The following is a 5,780-nucleotide window of genomic DNA, read 5'->3' as shown; positions in this document are numbered from 1 at the left end:
GCTATCTTTCAGAGGCATGTACAAATGATGATGAGAGAGAGAACGAGAGAGAAAACATTGCTTGCCAAAGGCAGAATGGTTACTTGGTAATATAAGAAATCAAGGATCACTATATATGCTTGCCAAAGGGGAGACACTTAAAAGATAGCGAAAGAAATGCCTAAGAAAGCTAGTAGTTTGTAATGCAACTTGTACTTGTGTTGAAAGAACCAATTAATTTGACATGTTATTAGGGAGCTAGATTACGTGTAGACTGATGGTCAGACATCCAGAGAATGAAAACAACTAGACAGAGACAAACCAACATTGACAATTTGTCAAGAATTAGTAAGTACCTCTCTGGTGAGTAGTAGTTAATCGATGGAGATGAATGGAGGAGGGAGAAGAGGCAGCCTGCCATCTTGCTGGAGAGGATTTGCTTATGCTTGGAGGGGTTCCTTCTGCCAAATTGCAAATCAGGTTTCTCCATGGATGAATCCAAGGTTAGTTTGAGGGTTTCCATCATCCGACTGTATTGGCGTTAGATTGAGGAGAAATGATTAGTTGTACTGAGGAGAAATGAGGAGCAATGGGGAGGGATTGGATGGAGAGCAATGCCATTTATAGAGAAAAAGAGAGAGGAGGGGCGCGCATCATGGAGTAATGCACTAGTAGAAAAGGGGGCATTGGTCCAGGCCGGGTCAGCCCATTAGTCCCAGTTCAATCCAGAACCGGGACCAATGGGGGCATTGGACCCAGTTCGTTAGCCCCGGGGGCCGGCCAGGCCACGTGGGCCATTAGTCCCGGTTCGTCTGGACCTTTTGGTCCCGGTTGGTGGGACGAACAGGGACCAATGTGCCTTGCTCCTGGCCCACCACCATTTGTCCCGGTTGGTGGCCTGAACCAGGACCAAAGGCTTCCCTTTAGTCCCGGTTCAAGCCACGAACCGGGACCAATTAATTGCCTATATATACCCCGCGAGCAGAGCACTCTCACTGCTCTGTTTTTCGTGGCCGGCGAGGAGAGAGCTTTGTGGTGCTCTAGCTCACCTCCTATGCACACGAGGTGTTCGATGGAATGCCCGAGCCACACTACTTAAGCTTTCTCCTCTCCAAGCTCCACCTCCAAGCTCCATTTTTCTCAATATTTGTCTAGGTTTAGCGGTCTGTCACGTCCCGTCCCCGTCTTCACCGCCGTCGATCGCCCGTGCCGATCTCGTCGCCGGCACCACCGTGGTGAGCCTCTTGTTCTTATCTTCTTTCTGAAAGGAAAAAAACTCTTACTTGTATGTTTATATAGATACTTGTATAATTTTCTTACTTTTATTATTACATCTTATATAGTGCGATGGTTTTGGTATCCGCCCCCGTCGGCCCTCGTCCTGTCTATGATTCAGATGTGGTATATATTATCTTTTCATAACTATTGGTTCATTTATTGTTTATGACAATTATGCCGACCAACGTGACATAGATTTTATTTATCTAGGAGGTTGTTGAACCGGAAATTCCAACCGACCCTATTGTCGAGAGGTTAAATTTAGTTGAAGAAGAAAACAATTTGTTGAAGGAAAAAATTAGAAAAATTGAGGAGGAGAAGATGATATTGGAGTTGCATGTTGCAGATGTCGTCGATGATCACAAGATCAAGATGGATGCAATGCGCTTGAAGATTAGAAAGATTAGAAAATATGCCATTCATACCGAGGCTTGGTATCATTATGCCGTTGGATCAGTTATTACATTGGTTGCGATTATGATCGCATTTGTTTTCGCATTGAAATGTTTTACATAGTTTCAGTGTATGGTTTAATTAATTTAGATGCTCTGCAGAGCTTTATGTTGTTAGATGAGAACTATGTATGTACTTTGGTTTTAATGTGATGATGAACTTCTATTAATTTGGTCACTTAATTATCTATTCATGATGTTCTGTAATGATTTTTGACACACTTAATTATATATAATGCACGCAGATGAACCGGCAATGGATGTACGGTTCAAGACACACCTCCGAGTACATTAAGGGCGTGCATGAGTTTCTCGAAGTGGCTGAGGCAAACAAGCAGAATGGTTTTGTGTGTTGTCCATGCCCTATATGTGGGAATACGAAGTCTTACTCTGACCGGAAAATCCTCCACACCCACCTGCTTTACAAGGGTTTCATGCCACACTATAATGTTTGGATGAGGCATGGAGAAATAGGGGTTTTGATGGAAGACGGCGAAGAAGAAGAGTACGCTGACAACTATGTGCCCCCTGAATACGGTGATGCTACTGAAGATCAAGAGGAACCAGACGATGTGCACGATGATGCTGCAACGGGCGAAGCTGCTAAAGATCAAAAGGAACCAGACGATGTGCTCGATGATGATGATCTCCGCCGGGTTATTGTCGATGCAAGGACGCAATGCAAAAGTCAAAAGGAGAAGCTGAAGTTCGATCGCATGTTAGAGGACCACAAAAAAGGGTTGTACCCCAATTGCGAAGATGGCAACACAAAGCTCGGTACCGTACTGGAATTGCTACAGTGGAAGGCAAAGAATGCTGTGCCTGACAAAGGATTTGAGAAGCTACTGAAAATATTGAAGAAGAAGCTTCCAAAGGATAACGAATTGCCCGACAGTACATACGCAGCAAAGGAGGTCGTATGCCCTCTAGGATTGGAGGTGCAGAAGATACATGCATGCCCTAATGACTGCATCCTCTTCCGCGGTGCATACAAGGATCTGAACGCATGCCCAGTATGCGGTGCATTACATTATAAGATCAGACGAGAAGACCCTGGTGATGTTGACGGCGAGCCCCCCAGGAAGAGGGTTCCTGCGAAGGTGATGTGGTATGCTCCTATAATACCACGGTTGAAACGTCTATTCAGAAACAAAGAGCATGCCAAGTTGATGCGATGGCACGGTGAGGACCGTAAGAAAGACAGGAAGTTGAGAGCGCCCGCTGACGGGTCGCAGTGGAGAAAAATCGAGAGAAAGTACTGGGATGAGTTTGCAAGTGAGCCAAGGAACGTATGTTTTGCTTTAAGCGCGGATGGCATTAATCCTTTCGGGGAGCAGAGCAGCAATCACAGCACCTGGCCCATGACTCTATATATGTATAACCTTCCTCCTTGGATGTGCATGAAGCGAAAGTTCATTATGATGCCAGTTCTCATCCAAGGCCCTAAGCAATCCGGCAACGACATTGATGTGTACCTAAGGCCATTAGTTGAAGAACTTCTATAGCTGTGGAATGGAAACGGTGTACGTACATGGGATGAGCAAAACAGGAGGAATTTAACCTAAAGGCGTTGCTGTTAGTGACCATCAACGATTGGCCCGCTCTCAGTAACCTTTCAGGACAGACAAACAAGGGATACCACGCATGCACACACTGTTTACTTGACACCGATAGTATATACCTGGCAAGCTGCAGGAAGAATGTGTACCTGGGCCATCGTCGATTTCTTCTGACCAACCATCAATGTCGAAAGAAAGGCAAGCATTTCAAAGGCGAGGCAGATCACCGGAAGAAGCCCGCCATGCGTACCGGTGATCACGTACTTGCTATGGGCAATGATTTACACGTAATCTTTGGAAAGGGTCCCGGCGCACTAGCTGTTCCGAGTGACGCTGGGGGACACGCACCCATGTGGAAGAAGAAATCTATATTTTGGGACCTACCCTACTGGAAAGACCTAGAGGTCCGCTCTTCTATCGACGTGATGCACGTGACGAAGAACCTTTGCGTGAATCTGCTAGGCTTCTTGGGCGTGTATGGGAAGACAAAAGATACAGCTAAGGCACGGGAGGACCTACAATGTTTGCACGAAAAAGACGGCATGCCTCCAAAGCAGTATGAAGGTCCTGCCAGCTATGCTCTTACCAAAGAAGAGAAGGAAATCTTCTTTGAATGCCTGCTTAGTATGAAGGTCCCGACTGGCTTCTCGTCTAATATAAAAGGAATAATAAATATGGCAGAGAAAAAGTTTCAGAACCTAAAGTCTCATGACTGCCACGTGATTATGACGCAACTACTTCCGGTTGCATTGAGGGGGCTTCTACCGGAAAATGTCCGATTAGCCATTGTGAGGCTATGTGCATTCTTCAATGCAATCTCTTAGAAGGTGATCGATCCAGAAATCATACCAAGGCTAAGGAGTGATGTGGTGCAATGTCTTGTCAGTTTTGAGCTGGTGTTCCCACCATCCTTCTTCAATATCATGACGCACGTCCTAGTTCATCTAGTTGACGAGATTGTCGTTCTGGGCCCCGTATTTCTACACAATATGTACCCCTTTGAGAGGTTCATGGGAGTCCTAAAGAAATATGTCCGTAACCGCGCTAGGCCAGAAGGAAGCATCTCCATGGGCCATCAAACAGAGGATGTCATCGGGTTTTGTGTTGACTTCATTCCTGGCCTTAAGAAGATAGGTCTCCCTAAATCACGGTATGAGGGGAGACTGACTGGAAAAGGCACGCTTGGAAGGGACTCAATAATATGCAAGGACGGATATTCTTGGTCTCAAGCACACTACACAGTTCTACAGAACTCTACCTTGGTGACCCCGTATGTCGATGAACACAAGAACAGTCTGCGCTCCAAACACCCGGAGCAGTGCGACGACTGGATTACATGTGAACACATCAGGACTTTCAGCAGTTGGTTGGAAGCACGTATCAGAGGTGACAACACTGTTTGTGATGAGCTGTACTTGTTGTCCAGGGGACCATCTTTTACTGTATTGATTTGGAAAGGATACGAGATAAATGGGAATACATTTTACACGATTGACCAAGATCGAAAGAGCACCAACCAAAACAGCGGTGTCCGCTTTGATGCAACAACCAAGAGGGGAAAGGACACATATTATGGTTACATACTGGACATATGAGAACTTGACTACGGAGTAGATTTTAAGGTCCCTTTGTTTAAGTGCAAATGGGTCAATCTATCAGGAGGCGGGGTACAGGTAGACCCACAGTACGGAATGACAACAGTGGATATGAAAAATCTTGGGTACACTGACGAACCGTTCGTCCTAGCCAATGATGTGGCACAGGTTATCTATGTGAAGGACATGTCTACCAGACCGAGAAAGAGAGAAGATAAGGAAGCGAATACATCATACGATGAGCCAAAGCGCCACATAGTTCTTTCAGGAAAAAGGGACATCGTGTGAGTGGAGGACAAGACAGACATGTCTGAAGATTATGAAAAGTTTCATGAAATTCCTCCCTTCAAAGTCAAGGCTGACCCCAGCATCCTGATAAACGATGAAGATTATCCATGGTTACGGCGCAATAAGCAAATGACACAAGCGAAGAAAAAGTGAAGACTTTCTCCCGCAACTATTATGATGATACCATGGCAACTTTGTAACTGACGAGTATGATACCATTGTCCGTTTTGTACATGCACATGCTATGTGGGTCAATTTATGATACCATGCCAACTTTCAACTTTTTCAGAGTTCATTTGAAATGCTTTAATGTCTTATGGTTCGGCCCTCGTAATAATTAAAAATAGCAACAATAAGTATTTTGTTGTAAGTAGAAACAAAATAAAATAAATAAAGCAAGAAAGAAAACAAAAAAAGTGTTTTCAAATTTGAAAACTAATGGCACTAACAGAAAGTTTATAATTTTCCTAAAACTAAAAGCAAAAACAATTAAAAAATAAAGCAAAAAACAAAAGAAAATAAATAATGCAGAAAACAAAAGAAAAAAAACAACAATAAGTATTTTGTTGTAAGTAGAAACAAAATAAAATAAATAAAGCAAGAAAGAAAACAAAAAAAACAAAAAAAGT

The sequence above is a fragment of the Triticum dicoccoides genome, chromosome 4B, assembly GCF_002162155.2.
Source record: "Triticum dicoccoides isolate Atlit2015 ecotype Zavitan chromosome 4B, WEW_v2.0, whole genome shotgun sequence".
In the NCBI taxonomy this organism is placed as follows: Eukaryota; Viridiplantae; Streptophyta; class Magnoliopsida; order Poales; family Poaceae; genus Triticum; species Triticum dicoccoides.
This window is presented reverse-complemented; position numbering follows the sequence as displayed.